The 20,000-nt window shown below is 39.1% G+C and overlaps 1 long non-coding RNA gene across 1 annotated transcript in view; it reads left to right on the forward strand.

The window, feature by feature from the left end:
- The first annotated feature begins 1,238 nt into the window (after positions 1 to 1,238).
- The window catches only part of LOC122800129, a 61,054-nt gene continuing 42,292 nt past the window's right edge, over positions 1,239 to 20,000 (forward strand). Inside the window, exon 1 of the long non-coding RNA XR_006364537.1 lies at positions 1,239 to 1,406. This is a non-coding gene — a long non-coding RNA (uncharacterized LOC122800129). The remainder of the gene's footprint in view (positions 1,407 to 20,000) is intronic.

A 20,000-nucleotide genomic window follows, 5' to 3' on the forward strand; every position in this document is an offset into this window, starting at 1 on the left:
AGGGTTTGTTCCTAAGCAGTTAAAGTTTGAACATAGCTTTCACTAAACACACTATACTTGTCTCACACATAGAGGAATAGTGTTAATTATGTCGACTACCTCACCACTAGTATAGTTTAACAAAAAAACAGTTTCACAAAAGGTCTGCTTAGCTGGATTCATATGCTCTGTACAGCACTGTACTGTGACTTCTCTTTCACGAATCAAGACTTTACAATGCATGCACCATACCTATCAACTGTCCAGCTTTTCACAGAATATCCAGATCATATGTTTGGTCTTTTTCTCATAAAATTTGTATTTTTTCTGGCAAATTAGTGAGAATTAAATTCACTAGATAATGACAGACATTTAAGTTTCAGATTTCATCCATCTATCCACAGCCTCTTTTTCCCATTTTTGCATATGAAGTCGGGGTGTCACTTCAACAGTGACAATCATCTAGAGCCAAAGTTCACACCACTGGGTGGCTAATTCTTCAGAAAAGGCATGGAATTAAAAAAACTTTTATTCAATCAACTTTCTAAGGTTACAAGAGCAATATTTAAAAATTGTCCATATTTTTGGGTCTTTGCTCCCCCATTATTTTTGGCTTTGTCCAGATTTCTTGTGCTAACACATTGAGACGTATGCTTTGCATAGTTTGTGCTACAACTATAAAACTAGATGGGTTGCAATCTTGTCAGAATAACTGATATGTGGCAACAAATTTCTGTAAAGCTTTTATTTTTATTGCACAGTACTTTCAATAAAAAGAGTTACAAAGATAAGCAGAAATAGACATTGCTGATATCTATAACCAGGATAGAAATAGCTATGGGCATTTAAAATCATAATGCTGGTCTTCAAAAATCACAGAGCCACAAAGAGAAGCACTTTCCAAACAGTAGTCTACAGATGCTAGAAGTCAACCAATCAGTTAGAGGTAAGGGATCTTTAGTACTGTCAGAACCTCCAGGCAGAGCGAGGCTAAATCTGAAGCCAAAGGTTACAGCAGGGTGTGTAAATCACAGGATGTAAGAATTATGTCAGGTTTATATAGCACGCAATACAATTCCACAGTAAAACATGCAGTCTTGTAGCATTCTGAAGAGGCAGTTGTGAGAAGCAGACAGTCTGCCTCATTAATTATTTAGAAAGCTCCTCGCCCAGTTCCTCCCTTACAGTTATTTGTTATGAATATTAATAAGTAGCTTAGACTAGCGAACAGGGACACATTTTAGTGCTGGACAGGAAGATTCATTTACATTACAAAAGAGATTTTGGTTTTGAGGTTGTAGTAAGCTTCCAAAGAAACTGTTTTTCAGACGTTATTTATTGGTTTTAATAATTAGCATTAGCTTGTATCCCTGATCAGAACTGTCAGTGTTAGTGCCTCAAAAAGGATCAGAACCATGAAGTTGGAGGTAAGTAAGGGATGCGATGTTGCAGGTGAGCCTGTGTTCTGACATTTGTAACTGTATCACTGCATTGTGTACTGAGAAGATGTTGTTTGTGACTGTATACTGACTTTCCGCACAGCAGCAGTTTGCATTCCTGAACACAGCAGTCACTGTTTGTGCCTGAAACAGGATAGAAAAACGTGAAGCTGGAAGTAAGAAATGCAGAGCATACATAGTGTTCCTGCAGAGGCTCAGTTGGTAGATCTTGCTTTTCATTCTAGCTTTATATTTTGTAGCATAGCACTTTATCTTCCTGAACTCAGCAGTAGTTACTGCTGATGTGGGAAACAGGATCAGAACCAGTGAATCTGGTGGTAAATGATGCTGAACTCACAAGGTGTTGCTACAGGAGAGAAGTTCTGTGGACAGATGTTTGTGATTGTTGCCCTATTATCTGTCCAGTACCAGCCTTTTGTCTGGATGCTGATTTAAGTATTGAAGAGTTACAGACATCTGGAGAGCTGTAGAAAAAAGTGCTATATTGTGAGATATTGCCTGGCTGTGTGTTTCCAAATTCTATAGAACAACGTGAGCTTTTAGGGTTAGTAGGCAAACAGGACAATGACTTTGAAAAAATACTAAATGTAAAGAAATAAACCTTCAAAAAATGCAGAATGATTTTGCTTTCAGTGTGTGCATATGAGGATGTTTATAATACAAAATATTTAAAATCTGTTAGCAAATAAGAATTATATTTCATGTGCATTATGTATACATGTGAATTCTGCCATTATGTGTATCTGTGACGGAAAAATAGTTTTTCAAGCAGATACCATACCACATTTTCTATAAGTGGGTTAATGACCTTTACTGAAGTTGTGTATATGTATGTATGAAGTATATTTCACAGACTTACAAAAAACTTCGCAAGCAGAAATCATATCTCACACAGTTTGCATGTCCAAGAATGTCAGTGTTGCTTTCCATTCTAAACTCCTATTTACCACTATGGACAGAATAGCATGATGAACTAGAGTTTTGTTCTGGGGCTAGAAGTAAGCCTCTATTGTGGATGTAAGTGTGTAACAGGGCTAGCCACCTGGTGATATGGTCATTGGCTCTGGATGATGGTCACTGTTGGTGTGACACCCCAACCCCGTGTGCAAAAACTTGAAAAGGGGGTTTATGGATAGATGGATAGTGGATGAATATAAAAATGTAAATAATTTACAATGTGAATATTAAGCTAAGGAATGGCTAAGATGTGGTAGCATCCAGGTTATGTTTATTAAGTATATGCATTTTTAATAGTTCAGTTGTTTGCTACCTCTGTTGTTTTTTTGTAAGAAACAGTAATAGTCTGTGCTTTTGGTTATATTTTGGTTGGGCTTTGGGGCTTAATAGTAAAAGTTTGACAAAAAAGCATCTCTGTGTGCCTGCTTATGTAATATGTGCCCTCATGTTGTACCTGACATATTTATCAACAAGCTTTTTAGGTTCGTAGGTTCATAGAAGATTACTAGGCTAACAACCCTAGAGCCCTTACAAGCCGAGTCATATTTATCCTGAGTTGCCCCATTTGTCAGTGGTTAGGTGAGTGAAGTTCTCAGAGGTAAGGTTGTATGGTAGTTAATACTGACTTCCTCTGTCCAGGAGGAAGATGGGCACCACCCCAGGAGTGAATTTGTGGTCACCCATTCATTCATCTAGGTTGCATTTGAAGAGGGTCAGGTAGGGGCTCTATTTCATGTGAACTGGAAACTTGTTCCAGAGAAGTGGCAGTTTCTGAGAGATGTATCTATCTCTCCAACATGATCTGTTCATGTCAGAGGCTAAGGTAAGATCCCTGAAGCGAGGGAACCTCATACAGTTTTTGATTTACAAATGTGTAGCATTTCCATCAGGGCTGGGTCAGAGACTGCCCTATAAGCCAGACATAGGTCACCCCATAGCAACCTATAGGAGACAGACTACAATGACAGGGCTTTCACTCTTTCTGTGTATGACTTGTTTTGTGTACCCTGTAATTTTTTAGTAAGAAACCTCTGTGGTCTCTCCAGTTGTTGCAAGTGTCTGCTGAGGTACAGCAAAAAGGAGCACTGTACTCAATTATTGGTCTAATGAGGGCCAAATATAATGGAATTATAACATTCATAGATCTAGATGTGATGCCTTTACTCATAAGATGTGCCACGTAGAAGGATTTCCTTACTGTTGTGGATATATGATGGTAAGGTTCAGATTGCTGTCAACCTAAGTACCTAGATCATGTACCACTGGGTGTACACTTAGGGTTACTGACTTTAATATAATTAGCAAGGATTTCAGCTTTCCCAAAGGGAAAAATAATGCATTTTTTTGCATTTGGCTTTAATCCGTGGCTTTGGCACCAGTCATCTATCTATCTGAGTTAACCCTACCTGCAGTATCATTGTGAACTAAATGATTGCTCTCAGTTTGCAATTGTCAACACACTTGGTCAGCCACAGGCCATCCAAGTTTACCTGGAATTCTGAGAAATAAATTCCAAACAATCAGGGGCCCAGCACAGAGCCCTGTGGTACACCACTGATGACTGGTCTTATGCTAGAGGTGAAGTCACCCACTTTGACAGTATGCATCTTGTCAGTGAGACAATTGGCTACCCATCTGGTAATGTAGGGGTTAATTCCCAAATGGGAGAGTTTCTCTATAATACCTGAGTGGGGGATTGTGTCAAATGCCTTGACTAGGTCAATGTAGGTGATAAGCACTGTCTTTCCCTCATCTAGAGCCTTGGTGACTTTCTCAAAGAAGTCAAGCATGTTTAACAGGCATGACCTACATTTAACAACTCCGAGATGGGTTGGGTCCACAGTCTGGAGATTATCTATGTCCTTGTTTATAAGGTCCATAATGATATGGCCTTGCAGATGAGACTAGTCAAGTCTATAATTCCTAGGTTCAGTTGATAGTCCCCCTTTGTGCAGAGTGATTACTGTTGCTGACCTTCATTCCACTGGAACATAGCCAGTTCACAGGCTGTGATTAAACAGGGATTCAAGTGGGTCTCCTAGGTCATGTTTTAAGTTGTTTAAAAAACAACCTGGATGTTGTCTGTTCCCATTGATGCCATGTTTTTATGCTTGGAGAGTGCAAAGATGACCTGTTCTCTTGAGATAATAGGCTAAGGAATAGTGGCAGGTATACTTTGGGGGATGACTGGAGGGGACGGGGGGGGGGTGACATTTACTCTAAATCTGTCAGCTAGCAGCTTGGCTGTTACTTCTGGTTGAGTATGGGTGTTACCATCCATAACTTGTTCAGTGCATAAGTCTGTATTCCCTTTTAGATTTCAGACGTAGTTAAAGAATGCCTTGTGATTATCCTTAGCTAGGGAGGCTATTTTTGATTTGTAATTAGCTTTGGAGGACTTGACAAGATCTCTGATTTGTTTGTTTAAGCTAGATAATGATTTCTTCCTTTGCTGAGCCAGTTCCCACTTGTTCTTCGACATTAGTTTCTTTCTCTTGTTGTCTAGCCTATTTATAATAGGGGTCCACCAGGGTGGCTTGTTTTTTTGGAAAGACCTGGTGTTAATCTGGTCAGGTACAGCCAATTCTATACAACTGCTTAAGTGGTTATACAGGGCATTGGTGTACACCTCTGCATAGGAGTCTCTTTTATCTGCATTCCAGGGGGCTTTGAAACTTCTTATACCATCATTTAGTAGGAGGTAATTCGTCTTTGAAAAATTCTTAAGCATTTTTGAGCTTGATGGGTTATCTGATCTTATAATTACATCAAATGAGACTGATTTATGGTCCAATCTTACCAGGAAGACATCACACAGGGTGCAGGGAATGCAGTGATCTCCCATGTTAGTGAGTATTGTGTCCATGACATTTGAGTCTCTTTTGGGTGTGCTCACTAGCTGTTCCAGAGCATTTGTATTGACAATGTCCAAGAACCTCTGAGCTAGCATGTTTGTGGTCATGTTTGTTTCCCATTCGATGGTAGGATAACTAAAAGCATCCATGAGTAAGGTGTTGGGCTGTATAGCAAGTGACTCCAGTAAGTTCAGGTGTGCGGTATGCTTCTCCTGTTTCATGGTGGGGACCTATAGCTAGCTATGATGTGGTAGGGGGCTTTCCCTGTAGTTAATTGGACATAGAGGAGCTTGAAAGAGTCATACTGTTTGACCAGTCTCAAGGCGTACTTATCCTTAATGAAGATGGCTACACCTCCTCCTCATTTGGTTCTTTCATGCTGAGTTTGTGGTCTGAACATATGGAAGGCATTGTAGCCCTGCATGGCCAGTGTGTTTTCTGAGCCTTTGAACCACGAACTTTTGATTCTAAATCCAACAGACATAATGATTAGTTTACTGTAGTAAATATTTGTTTTTCTTGTATATGCGGCTTTGAATATCTTCTATAAACCAGTTGTTGATTTTTTACTTATTTTTGTGAATGATAATCTGTAGAACATGTGGAGCTTTTCTCCCCGGGCCTCCGCTGAAAAACGGCTACTTAGCTCAGTCGAACAAACCCGGTAAACAAACGTAAAATAAAAATAATAAATAAATAAATGTCTCAGTGAGTGCACAGATGTCAGCATTTTCCAAAGTGAGGCATGCTTCCAGGGAATGCAATTTCATGTTTAGACTCTTAGCATTAAGCAGTAGTACCTTGAATTTATCTAGAGTTGATTGTGTTATGTTGGGAGGTTGGTTATTTTGACTCTGCCTAAAAAAGGCACAATAGGGGTGGCTAATACCTTTGCCAATATCCAAAAGCCTAGAGAAGACAGGTGCAGACCATGTCTGGCAAAGCAGAGTGGCCTGTCGACCATGTCTTCCCAAGCTGACAGATATTGGATCCCCTTGGACTGTTACCTGAGGATAAGCCAATTGTTAAATTCAGTCATTTTTTTGTTTGTATTGTGGCATCATCTTTGGAGAAAGTACATTGCTGCTTAAGACTAGGCTTATACCTGCCTGTGACACATAATCTGAGAGCTCAGTCATGTCTCTCTTCATATAGTATAGTGAGGTATGTCTGAACTCATTTACCCCCACATGGACTATGACAGAGTCATACTGGTACTTGTGGTTGAGTGGCTTGAGTGACTTGATGGATCCTGGCACCTGACAGGCAGCTAACTGTAACCAGCTGCTTATCCAGTCCGGTGAGGGGAACATCCATGTGTCTCACAATGGAGTCACCTATGACCAATACATTAGGTTTTGCGGCGTCATACATTATGGACTTTTGTTGAGACACTAGTGTGTGTGTGTGTGTGTGTGTGTGTGTGTGTGTGTGTGTGTGTGTGTGTGTGTGTGTGTGTGTGTGTGTGTTATTATATGTTGTGGTTTTGTTTTGCATTGTTATGTATGTAAGTGTTTGCCGTTTGGGAGACCTCAGATCTTTTGGTAAGATACTAGTGAGTACCTCCACATTTGTGGGTTTATGTATCATATCCTTATTTAGTGTGGGAAGTGTGTGTGCTGTCAAACTGTTTGGCATTCAGTTTGTCCTCATGTGAGAGTCTTGCATCCAGTTTCATAGTGTAACTGCATCTCTCACATAAAATATTTGTTTGTTTCAGGAGTAAGTGGTTTTCAGTATACATGAGACAATTGCTACATTGCCTCAGGATGCACATGTCTATTAGGCTGGCTAGAGCAATGATGGGAAACTGCCCATCCATGATAGCAGGCACTTACTCTATGTTTTATTAGTGAAGGGAGTTGGTATATTTGACAGGACTGTGCTGGTAGTGCCGACACTACAAGAGGAACCTATACTTTGTTTAAGCTAAGGTTAATCAATAAGGCAACACTGCTCACTGTGAAACTCAGTTGCTTCTAAAGCATCAGCAAAGCTTGGAAGGGTTTGACTGACAACTGTTTAGGGAAAAACTGAGCTTCTAGGCTTTTGCTGCTATACAGGGGACTGCTAACTGCTGTTGCATAAAAAAAAGCATCACACAAACATGAGACTTAAATACGAGCAAAGAGAAACAAGTTTTAAGCTAACTACCAATCAGAAAAGCACACAGTAAGCCTTCCATCAGCAATCCCCAATGTAGATGGGTTAAATCATCACACTTCTGCCACAAGGGTGCAGAAAAACACCTTCTTAATGTAGAATAGCTGGTTTGGACACCTTCAACAGCCCTTCAACTAACAAATACAATGTAATACAGTGCAATTTACTACTTAAAACAGCAACAGACAGTACAGTTTTCTTTTTGTTTTGAAACTGCTAAAGCACAGTCACAGTATGTAGGAGAAGTGCAAAAAACTTAAGAGCCCTTTTGTTTGCTTCTCAGCTCATATAGACCAGGTAAACACCTACTGCCACTAGATGAATAATCCCAGTCCTCCTAATGTAAAAGCCCAGTAAAGGAGTGTCTGGAGTTAAATGCTACCACAAATGCACTGAAAAGATATGAAATGCTACCACAAACAAACTTAAAGATAGGGATACAGCAGTGTACTTTAAACAGCTAATGAAAGTATAATTATTCAGTAAAAGTATTTTACTTTGTATAAATGAGCCAAGAGCTTCTCAGTTGAAAAAAATTTATAAAGACACTAAAAACAAGATAAGATGATTAATAAGCCCTCCAGCCAATAAAACTACATGCAGAAATCTCAAGTGTTTCCCCATTGTAAACAGATCAGGCTACCTCCTGGTGCACTAGATAGAAAATCCACTGACCTCTTGATGTAAAAACAAGTACTTGCTGGAGTGTAAAAATACACTGCTCTATTCAATAGCTAGCTAGATGATGAATTCAGAGCAAGTAAATTAGTAGAACAGACAATGACAGGCAAAATGCACTTTTTCGATATAAGCATAAGAAAAGGCAAGTAAATAATTCAAAATATCAACAGCAGTATAGAATGGGAGGAGCTTATTAAGCTCAATTTACAGTAGGGGTGTGCAGCTGAAAATCACCAGGTGTAAAAAGCAGATCAACAAAGAGGAGGATGGGTGGGAAAAACTAGCAGAGAATCACCAGCATATGAAATACAGAAAAGGGCAATTCTGGGTGCATTATGGGTGCCTAGAAGAGAGCTTTTGGCAAGCACTAAAGACTGAAACAATACTGATTTCATTAATTTTACTTGTATCCTAACTTAATGCTCATAGTTTAATATTTCAATAAAAACGTGATGGAGATAACTTGAATTCTGTTGTTGTAGAGTTGTACTATAATATTCGAATTGCGGTCATACTTAGAATGGAGATAAACTGAACTCTTTAAAGAAGGTAAGATGGAACATATAGCCATTTGTTGTCCCTGCTTTCCACACTCCAGGAGGAAGTGAGAGGAAGGAATACAGAAGGTGCTCCTGATAAGAAAGATTAGAGTAGTTCTCCTGTGGACATGAACTAGTTAGCCTTACTAAAGCTAATGGGTGAATAGTCCCAGTATAATGCCAGAAAAACTTAAAAAAGGTAATCATATTTATAAATAACTCTGTCTTTATCTAGAGGGTCATGCATCAACCCACTTTTCTATCAAATGAACAGATATGTTTGAGGATTTGAGAGGATCTGTTTGCTAGGATCCAGGCATAATTTCTAGGGGTGCATTGGTTTGGAAAACTGGATCTGTTTTGATTCACCAATCTGAAGCATGCCTTGTTTTGTTTACAGGCAGACTACAACTCCGCTTAATATACCATCACAGTAATTTGTTGGATAGTAATGTTTAATACTGGATAGCAATGTTTAATAACACATTTCTTTACAGAGTCGGCACTCCTGGAACCACACACCTCAATAGTCCTGTGTAGTAAATGACCGCAAACACTTGCAAATGATAAAAAAGCACTTTTTATTGTACCAAAATAATAAATGGATAAGCGCTTTTGTCAAGAATCTTCTCAACTTCATCAGATAAGAGCCAGTCCATAAAAACAGTTATAAATACATTCTGTAAAACCATTAATCAAGAAGTAGACCAATCCCACCACATTCTCATAGAAGGACCTCCCTAAACTCATGAATATTAATAAATAAATGACAAAGCAACCTTTAAAATACAAAATGTAATGCAAATATAAATACTATGAATATCAACATCTAAAAGACAAAAAACATATAAAAGGTACTAAAAAATTAAAATATAGAGTATAATGTACTTATTTTACTATATTTTATTACCTCTCCATCGCTTTTAATTTTAAAAGACAAACAATGGAGAGGGAGTAATTTAAACCTGGCCACTGCCCAGCATTAAGGCTGACCTGCCACAGTAATTCCTTCTTTTCTGAAAGCAAGCTCCACGGGCGATCCTTTATCTAATTCAACAATGTCCACAATGAAAAATTTGAAAGATTTGAAATTTGAAAGATTTTATGTTTTTTGTCTTTTAGATGTTAATATTCATAGTATTTATATTTGCATTACATTTTGTATTTTAAAGGTTGCTTTATCATTTATTTGTTAACATTCATGAGTTTAGAGAGGTTTTTCTATGAGAATGTGGTGGGATTGGTCTATTTCTTGATTAATGGTTTTACAGAATGTATTTATAACTGTTTTTATGGACTGGCTGCTATCTGATGAAGTTGAGAAGATTCTTGACGAAAGCGCTTATCAAGTGTTTTTTACCGCCTGCAACTGTTTGCGGTCATTTACTACACAGGACTATTGAGGTGTGTGGTTCCAGGAGTGCCGACTTTGTGTTTTCACCAGTTTGTGTGCCCTTTGTGCTTTTAGTACATTTCTTTACAGCACTCCCCCCAGCACCACCACCACCACCAAAATCACTTTAATTCAAGCACAGCTGGTTTCTGTTTGAGGCTGCCCATTGAGGTAGAGAGACTCCGAGATAAGTAAATTAGGCAGCGATCAGCCAAGTATCAGCAAGTGTAAGTGGATATTCAAAAATATTGTTCTACATCTGTGGAGTTTCTTGGTTTGTTTAAATATATTAATCCTGACCTCAGGCAGGCCATACTAGAAGCTGCCATGTCTGGTAAAAACATTATACACCTAATGCTTTTCTCTTACTCAATAAGTAATAGTATGAGTGAATGATCCCTAGCTCTTCCGACATTTCTTCTTGCCATAATACAGCTTTTTAATGTTAGATCATTTAAAGCGAGTCACTTCAATATAAAACTAAAAGTTTAAAAAATCAAAATGAAAATAAAAATATCCAAACCAGTAAAAACAAAAGCAATATAACATGCATTGTGTCATAATCAACTTTCCAATATATCAAGGGAAATCTAAATATTGACTCTACAGTGCTTTAAAAATAAAAATATTCAGATATATAAAATGCCATCAGTTATAATAAAGCCACATCTGACTTCAGAAGCAGATTCTGCTTATACTGGAGCTCGTCGATGTAAAATGACCACTAGTTCCGTTAATCAGTCCCAACACAGGAGTGGCTAGAAAAAAGGATAAAATGATTCCTGTAACACTGACAGTTCTTTTAGTTTATTGAACCTCAGGTGTTATGGAAGGGTGAGCATGAGCCAATTTGAAAGGAAAACTGAAGGGGTAGGTTGCTCTAATTTTCCGACATTGTCAATACCCACAGAAACAACGGTCTGCTAGTATCCTCCATATTCTTAGATCTATCCAAGGCCTTTGATATGGTCAACCATAAAATGCTCCCGAATACCCTCGTTACCCTTAACATAAGCTCCTCTACCATATCCTGGTTTAGTAACTACTTATCTAACCGTCAACAGGCAGTCCTATGGCAGAACCAACTGTCCCCCTTACTGCCAGTAACTCTAGGTGTCCCACAAGGGTCTATCCTCGGTCCATTACTATTTTCAATATTTACTAACCATATAGCATCATCTTCACTCTCTGCGTCTATAGTGCAGTATGCAGATGACACCACTCTCATATGCACAGCACCCACCCTGAACGATCTAAAAACCATAACCCAAAAAAACTTTACCGTAGCTGAAGAATGGTTCATTAACATCAAGCTTATACTCAATCCCAAAAAAAAAAAAAACTCATTCTCTTCTACCCTGGTAGATCTCCTCCCATAGACAATAGTTTTGTCATAAAATCTAAAGATAACACACTTATCACCCCAACTCCACACACTAAACTCCTAGGCATTGAAATTGACAGTAATCTGAAATTTGACTTTCATATCGCCCAGACAATCAAGAAGGTCAACAAAAAGATGGGCTTCCTCTATAGGAACCACCAATACATGACCAAACATACCAAAGCCACCATTGCTAGAACCCATCTATTATCCGTCCTCTTATATGCCTCCCCTATCTTCACTAACCTACACCAAACAGAACTATCCAAGATGGAATCTTGCTACAATAAGATTGCCAAGTTCGCTACCAAGGCCACCCATAGGTCCCATCATTGCCTAGTCCTTGAGCAACTGAACTGGCCAGAGTTTCCACAGCTGCTCCTACACAACCAACTAACTATCGCACATAAGCTCTACTACCATCCTGACAAAACTCCCACCCTGAAAAAACTAATCAGCCCCTACAAACCCTCAAGAAGCTTAAGATCTGCTCACATGAACCACTTAAATGCCATCAAACACAAAAATGAAGCTGGCAAATCTCTCTTTGTCTGCTCCATTGCCAGATGCTGGAATTCTCTCCCAGAGCACCTCACTTCTATATCCTCTACTAACCAGTTCAAAAAACTTCTCAAAACACACTATTTAAAGAAATGGCTATGCTGTTGTCACCCCCCGGGTTAGCTTATACAATCCCTCAGTTAGTCAGCAATGTTAATTTTTTATATTGTTTGCTAAGTATACTCAACTATATCAAGCTACTTTATGTTTTATCCTGTGAATAAGTTTTTCACTGTATTATATTCTACTATACTGTTTGCTAAGTATGCTCAACCTTACCAAGCTAATTTGTGTCTTATCTTGTAAATAAATTTATCACTGTATTGTATTCTACTACTATTGAACCTTAGTGAACATTCAGCCACTGTTTTTTGTACAACACTGTATTGTATTATATTGTATTGTAGTGTATTGTAATGTATTTTGCTATACTTGGAGCTTTTCTCCCCAGGCCTCTGCTGAAAATGGACCTGTGTCATCGGACCTTCCCGTTAAACAAATGTAAAATAAAAATAAAAATAAATAAATAAAAATAAATAATTCAATGAAGGCATGTTTTAATTTTGCTTTTTCATATGTCAGAACAGCTGCTATGTTTTGAGTATTATGAGTGGCACCAGGTTGTTAATGTTTGATGAAGGGGGGCATCACTTGTGAAATGAGTGTCCTGATTGTATCCCACTGGAACTTGGGGGGGGACAATGCTCCAAAAAGAACACTGGGAACTGCAGTTAAGGGAGCAAGATGCAGCTCCCTTTTAAGTGATGAGATGCTATCCTAGTAAGCATACCCAGCCCAAAACCCATGCTACTGTAGATGAAGTAGCCAGGATGCCATTGTTTGAATTGTAGGATAGATACTACTTCCTAAAATATATGTAAAGCCATTACATATGGTATAGGTTGCTTGCCGCCTAACTTGTAATTAAAACTACAACCTGAATGATGACTGATATTTATCCCTATAGAATTACAAGACCCTAGATTTTAGCTAAAGTCTTCTTGCTTTGTCCCCTGTACAACAAGGGTCCTGTTTGTAACACAAGGGAACTGGGAGGGACTGATGGTGCCAAAACAGAATGCCAGGATGTTTGGGAGTTAAGAGAACTAGATGCTTCTCCCATATAAGTGACAAGCTCCTATCTTAGTCTCTTGCTAGAAGGGTTTCACCAAGGGGTCCATAGTGGATGGAGTAGCTTGGATGTCAGTGCTTGATTTGTAGGATAGCAACTACTTCTTAAAAGTGAATGACAATCTGTTGACAACCTAGCAAAGAAAATGCACATTGAGGTCAGATGGAAATTTTCTGTGTTAAGTCTGCTGTTGTAAATAATGAAACTTTATTGAACTCTCCATTATTATTCAGAATGTGCAACCTAAACTGGGCCTGAAATTGGTTAGTTATAATTAGCACCCTACCCTGGAAAAGAAGCATAAATAAATACGTAAACACATGATTATGTACTAGAGTGGCAATATCTACAAGCCAACTACATGATTTAGAACACACACAGAAGGCTTCTGAATGCCTGGTTATATCTCTGTTCACAAATGTAAAAAAAGATACTGCTGATGATGATGTTTGGTGTATTTTAGGGAGTACTGTGCCTTGAAGAATGGTTATTTGTCCAAAACAACTGAAATCATAAGTATCTGCTTAACATGCCTCCTTCCCTTTTAACTGAATTGACAGTGTTACTGAGCTACACCTCTCTAACTGGAGCAGCATATGGTATTTCCATCATAATTTCAGCCCCTAGTAGTTCTAGAAGATTATCTGAATGTTAGATGGTCTTCCCAACAGGATGCAGCCATTTTCACAAATGCATTTTTGGATACAGTGGTATAATCTCATTTAGACCAACTTTTCTTTCACTACTCAATTTGTCTGTGACATATTTCCACAGTATATTCTTGGATTTTGTGGTTATTTGTCCACTGGCCTCTTCAGACCACTGTGTAGTTGCATTATCTATTTTAAATGTATGCTGTAGTCAACAAGTACTGGACACATTTAGAAATATTTTTAGATGGGATATAATGCAATGAGACATAACTTACTGTCTTGAGATTACTTTGTAGAAATTTGATGAGATACAAGAATCACTTTCTAGTTGTGCTTTTCTTGAGGACAAAATAAAAAAGTCTGCAAGGTAATACGGTGTACAGCTACAAAGAAGCATCATGTAAAATGTAAGAACTCGGCTTGAAACCAGTAGGATGAGACTTACTAAATCTAGTAATGTACATAAACTGGTAATTAAAAATTATGAAACAATATATGAAGTGGGACTTGCAAGAAAAGCTTTAAATAATCAATTTTTTACCAGTACATGAGTAGGAAAAACTGAATGAAATCCATAAGGTTAGGAGTTATTTTGGAGAATCTTTGAGATGCCCATGAAATAGACTCTGTTATGACATGATTATGTGGGAATACATTATGCTAAGTCGGCCCATATTTTGCAGTTTGTAGACTTATTTCTACCTACTATTGATTCCTGCTTTCCCCTGTTTAATCCTTATGAAGTTTATTATGTTCTATATTTGGTTAATAAAAACTGATTCATGCTTGATGGTATAAAAGTTGATGGAAGGTTTATTCCCTGTATAATCATGTTATTTCATTGTACTTTTAGTAAATAGATTTGTTTCTGCTGCCTAGATGTTGGCAGACATAGCTTTTATTTTTAAGAGGTGGGGTTGTCAGTATTGATGCCATTAATACTAGCTCATAATGCCTCACCATTTTATAAAACAAGGTTGTGCAAGACTTGTACTGCAACAGCCTGCATGTCATTGCTGGAGCCTTCCTGTGTCTTGACAGAGTGCTCTTCAAACTATCTGAAGATATACAGAGCTAAGTATATTTTTCTGGCACTTCAGAGTTGTGCACTGTTATTTTTGCTTCACTGTATAGTTTTTCAGATCTCTGCTGAAGGTGTTTTCCCCCCTCCCCCTATTTCTCTGTGTCTTAAGTTGGTATAACTGGTTTTACATCCTGTGTGTTATCTGACTATCTCAAGAATTACTTACATAAAATTAGACCCTCTTAGTAAAAGTCTGCATATCATTGCTGGAGCCTTCCTGTATCCTGACAGAGTGCTCTTCAAACTATCTGGAGATATACAGAGCTGAGTATATTTTTCTGGCACTTCAGAGTTTTGTACTGGTAATTGTTGTTTGACTAATTTTATATCATTGCTGGCTGACTTCAGAGTTGTGCACTGTTATTTTTGCTTCACTGTACAGTTTTTCAGATCCCTGCTGAAGGTGTTTTCCCCCCTCCCCCTATTTCTCTGTGTCTTAAGTTGGTATAACTGGTTTTACATCCTGTGTGTTATCTGACTATCTCAAGGATTACTTGCATAAAATTAGACCCTTTTAGTAAAAGTCTGCATATCATTGCTGGAGCCTTCCTGTGTCCTGACAGAGTGCTCTTCAAACTATCTGGAGATATACAGAGCTGAATATATTTTTCTGGCACTTCAGAGTTGTGTACTGGTAATTGTTGTTTGACTAATTTTATATAATTGCTGGCTGACTTCAGAGTTGTGCACTGTTATTTTTACTTCACTGTATAGTTTTTCAGATCTCTGCTGAAAGTGTTTTGTTCCTCCCCCTATCTTTCTGTGTCTTAAGTTGGTATAACTGGTTTTACATCCTGTGTGTTATCTGACTATCTCAAGGATTACTTGCATAAAATTACACCCTCTTAGTAAACGTCTGCATATCATTGTTGGAGCCTTCCTGTGTCCTGACAGAGTGCTCTTCAAACTATCTGGAGATATACAGAGCTGGGTATATTTTTCTGGCAATTCAGAGTTGTGTACTGGTAATTGTTGTTTGACTAATTTTATATCATTGCTGGCTGACTTCAGAGTTGTGCACTGTTATTTTTGCTTCACTGTATAGTTTTTCAGATCTCTGCTAAAGGTGTTTTTCCCCCTCCCCCTATTTCTCTGTGTCTTAAGTTGGCATAACTGGTTTTACATCCTGTGTGTTATCTGACTATCTCAAGGATTACGTGCATGAAATTAAACCCTCTTAGTAAAAGTCTGCATATCATTGCTGGAGCCTTCCTGTGTCCGGACAGAGTGCTCTCCAAACTATCTGGAGATATACAGAGCTGAGTATATTTTTCTGGCACTTCAGAGTTTTGTACTGGTAATTGTTGTTTGACTAATTTTATATCATTGCTGGCTGACTTCAGAGTTGTACACTGTTATTTTTGCTTCACTGTATAGTTTTTCAGATCTCTGCTGAAGGTGTTTTTCCCCCCCCTATTTCTCTGTGTCTTAAGTTGGTATAACTGGTTTTACATCCTGTGTGTTATCTGACAATCTCAAGGATTACTTGCATAAAATTAGACCCTCTTAGTAAAAGTCTGCATATCATTGCTGGAGCCTTTGTCCTGACAGAGTGCTCTTCAAACTATCTGGAGATATACAGAGCTGAGTATATTTTTCTGGCACTTCAGAGTTGTGTACTGGTAATTGTTGTTTGACTAATTTTATATCATTGCTGGCTGACTTCAGAGTTGCGCACTGTTATTTTTGCTTCACTGTACAGTTTTTCAGATCTCTGCTGAAGGTGTTTTCCCCCCTCCCCCTATTTCTCTGTGTCTTAAGTTGGTATAACTGGTTTTACATCCTGTGTGTTATCTGACTATCTCAAGGATTACTTGCATAAAATTAGACCCTCTTAGTAAAAGTCTGCATATCATTGCTGGAGCCTTCCTGTGTCCTGACAGAGTGCTCTTCAAACTATCTGGAGATATACAGAGCTGAATATATTTTTCTGGCACTTCAGAGTTGTGTACTGGTAATTGTTGTTTGACTAATTTTATATCATTGCTGGCTGACTTCAGAGTTGTGCACTGTTATTTTTGCTTCACTGTATAGTTTTTCAGATCTCTGCTGAAGGTGTTGGTTTTCCCCTACCCACCCTCCCTATTCCTGTCTTGTTGTTTAAATTTGGAGGCTTTTATAGTTGCCCGCCACCACTGTAGATTTGATCTGGGGACTCTTCCCCCCAGTCCCATCTCTTTACCTCATTTTAACTAATAGACTCCTTCTGCACTTGTTTTAGTCATTTTTAATTTAATTGCATTTTTTTAAACTGTTTGGTCTAACATTGCTACATACTCAAGTGTGCTAGCTTGCACTGCATTTGAAATGTTTTTACTGCTGTTTTAGCTACTTTTCTGTATAAAAAAAATCTAAGCCTGTTTCCTTCCTGTCCTGTAACTAGTGTAGTCTAGATTCAGATTTGCTGTATCCAGGACTGTATGTAAGCTTCTGAGCCCCCCAAGCTTTCTGTGTTGGAGGGAAGCATTCTAGCTTATCAGTGGGAGTGGTAAGCACTAGGTAACCTATCTACCACATAAGGAGTGGTTCTGGCCCAGAAATTGTAGTTATTGGTTGTTTGGGCAGTTTTTCCATCTCTCTCAACTTTCTGATTTAAAAGCCCGCATTTGCACTTGTTTCCCCCTCCCCCCTTTCCTGTAACTAGTTTAGTCCAGATACAGATTCTTAGTTTTAGCACTTGAATTTGCTTATTCGTGATCAGCACTTGTTCAGAACTTGTTGTAAGCACTAAATATGCTACAAATTACTACAGCACTCAACTTTCCTCATTACCTAGAGGAAAACAGTTTTGGTACTTACTTTCCTCAATTGCTTAGAGAAAAACAGCTCTTATACTCACTTTCCTCACTTATCTAGAGGAAAATATTTTTTTTATTCAGGCATGTCCAAGGGTCAGCACCCAGTGTTCTCTCCTGTCTATCTGATGAATCTGGGCATCTTGGGGCAATGTAGAAATTGCCTCATGTACACAGACAACCCTCTCCTCCTACCACCCAACACTACAACCTGTAACAGATGCACTTATCTAGCCAAACTGGAGGTAAAGCTCTCTCCAACCAAGACTGAACTTGACAGTCAAGAGGAGAAGGTAAACATTTGCACCACTCCACACTCATCACATAGTCTCACTAAATCTGCACCACCAAAATCCACACATAGAAACACAAAAACATTCGCGAAGGCTCTCAGTAATAATCTGCTCAAGCAACAGAGACCTCCAAAGCAGAAATGCATGCAACCTCCACCCCCAACACAACCCAAATGACACATAGCCCACAGACTCAGTGTGCCACTCAACCATAGCCAATAAGGCAAAACAACGTACCCAACACACTAGTCATAGGTGACTCTATAATCAGGCACACTGATGTCCCACTCACCAGGCTAAACAAGGAGAAGGTTACTGTCAGCTGCCTGTCGGGTGCCAGGATCCGCCACATAACCCACGCACTCAGGTCACTCCACAACAAGTACAAATATAACTCTGTCATTGTCCATGTTGGTGTGAACGACCACAGACGTACCTCACTGGACTACATGAAAAGAGACATGGAAGAGCTCTCCGATCTTGTAGCCCAGGCAGGTATGACCTTAGCCATGAGTAGCATTCTGCCATCACCCAGAATGATACTGCAGTACAAGGACAAAATGATTGACTTCAACAATTGGCTAAGCTTCTTGTATCATTCCAAAGGGATCCAGTATCTGTCTGCCTGGGATGACATGGTCAATAGACCAAGATGCTTTGCCAGAGATGGCCTGCACCTGTCACCCCTGGGATTCTGGATACTGGCTAAGGTTCTTGCTGCCCCTATAGTGCCTTTTTTAGGCAAGGTTCAAATGACAAATTCACCACCGTAACAGGAACAGGCAAGCAAAAACTGAGGGTGATGCTACTCAATGCTAGAAGTCTAAATCTCAAAATGCACTCACTCGAGGCACTCCTTAAAATGGAGAACATCGATATCTGTGCAGTGACTGAGACCTGGTTCAAGGCTCCAGAGACCACCCCTGCACTACCAGGCTATAACTCATACCACACTTTTCGGCCATGTAACCTGGACCAGAACACCAAAGGTGAAGGCGTGTCCATATTCATTAAGGATATCCACACCTCCAGGCTAGTTGCTCAGCATAATGCAGCCAAGGTTATCCAAGTGCAACTAACTCTGGGCAAAACTGCAATCCAAATTGTAGCTTGCTACAGATCCCCCACCATGCCCCAGGATTCCCACTCCTCTTTACTTGATGTACTGGAAAATATTAGGGTTCAACCAAACACCCTAATAATGGGCGATTTCAACTACCCCACCATTAACTGGGAAAACTACTCATGTACCAACTGCTTCGCTCAACGCTTTCTGGAATTCATAAACTCCAATGCCCTGGATCAACTTATCCACACCCCCCACCAGGGGCAACAATATCCTAGATCAAGTCATTACCAACATGAGTGACTGGTGTTACAAATTTGAAGTCAATGCCTCATTGGTCCGATCCGACCATAAGCTAATTACCCTAGATATCCACATCCTGCCCTCACTTCCCCATTAAGGAACCATGGCAAAAAATTTCTCCAAAGCCAACTTCGTGCTTCTTAATACAGAAGTGGTGAACTTCATGACACCCATGCAGATGGACAATGCAGTTACGACTACTGAATCCTACACAATTGCACTTTATAAGCACTTACACGAGTGCATGGATCGTGCTGTCCCAAACAGAACCAAGACGCTATCCTCCAAAAAAAGGAAGCCAATCTGGTGGTCCCCTGCCATAAACAAACTGTACAACAGAAGGAAGAAACTGTTGCAAAAGAGAGTAAAATGCCATGAGTGGAGGAGCTCCCTGGTCAGCCTCAGTAAGAAGCTGCGATCCCTGATAAAATCCTCCAAAGCTAGTTATGAAAACAAAATCGCCACTGATTCTAAAGACAACCATAAAACATTCTATAGCTGTGTCATGAATTTCAATGGCAACACTCAAATCTGCTCTGAGTTACAGCACAATGGCACTAAATATACAGTCCCAACTGATATTGCCAACATCCAGGCAGATAGGTTCAGTGCTAACTTCACCCCCCTCTCACCCCCTAAAGAGCCCATCTCTATACCGGAAGAATGCAAAATTCCTGTAATCACAGCTGCACAGGTAAAAAC

This window comes from Protopterus annectens, chromosome 4.part0, assembly GCF_019279795.1.
Source record: "Protopterus annectens isolate FY-2018-M chromosome 4.part0, PAN1.0, whole genome shotgun sequence".
In the NCBI taxonomy this organism is placed as follows: Eukaryota; Metazoa; Chordata; order Ceratodontiformes; family Protopteridae; genus Protopterus; species Protopterus annectens.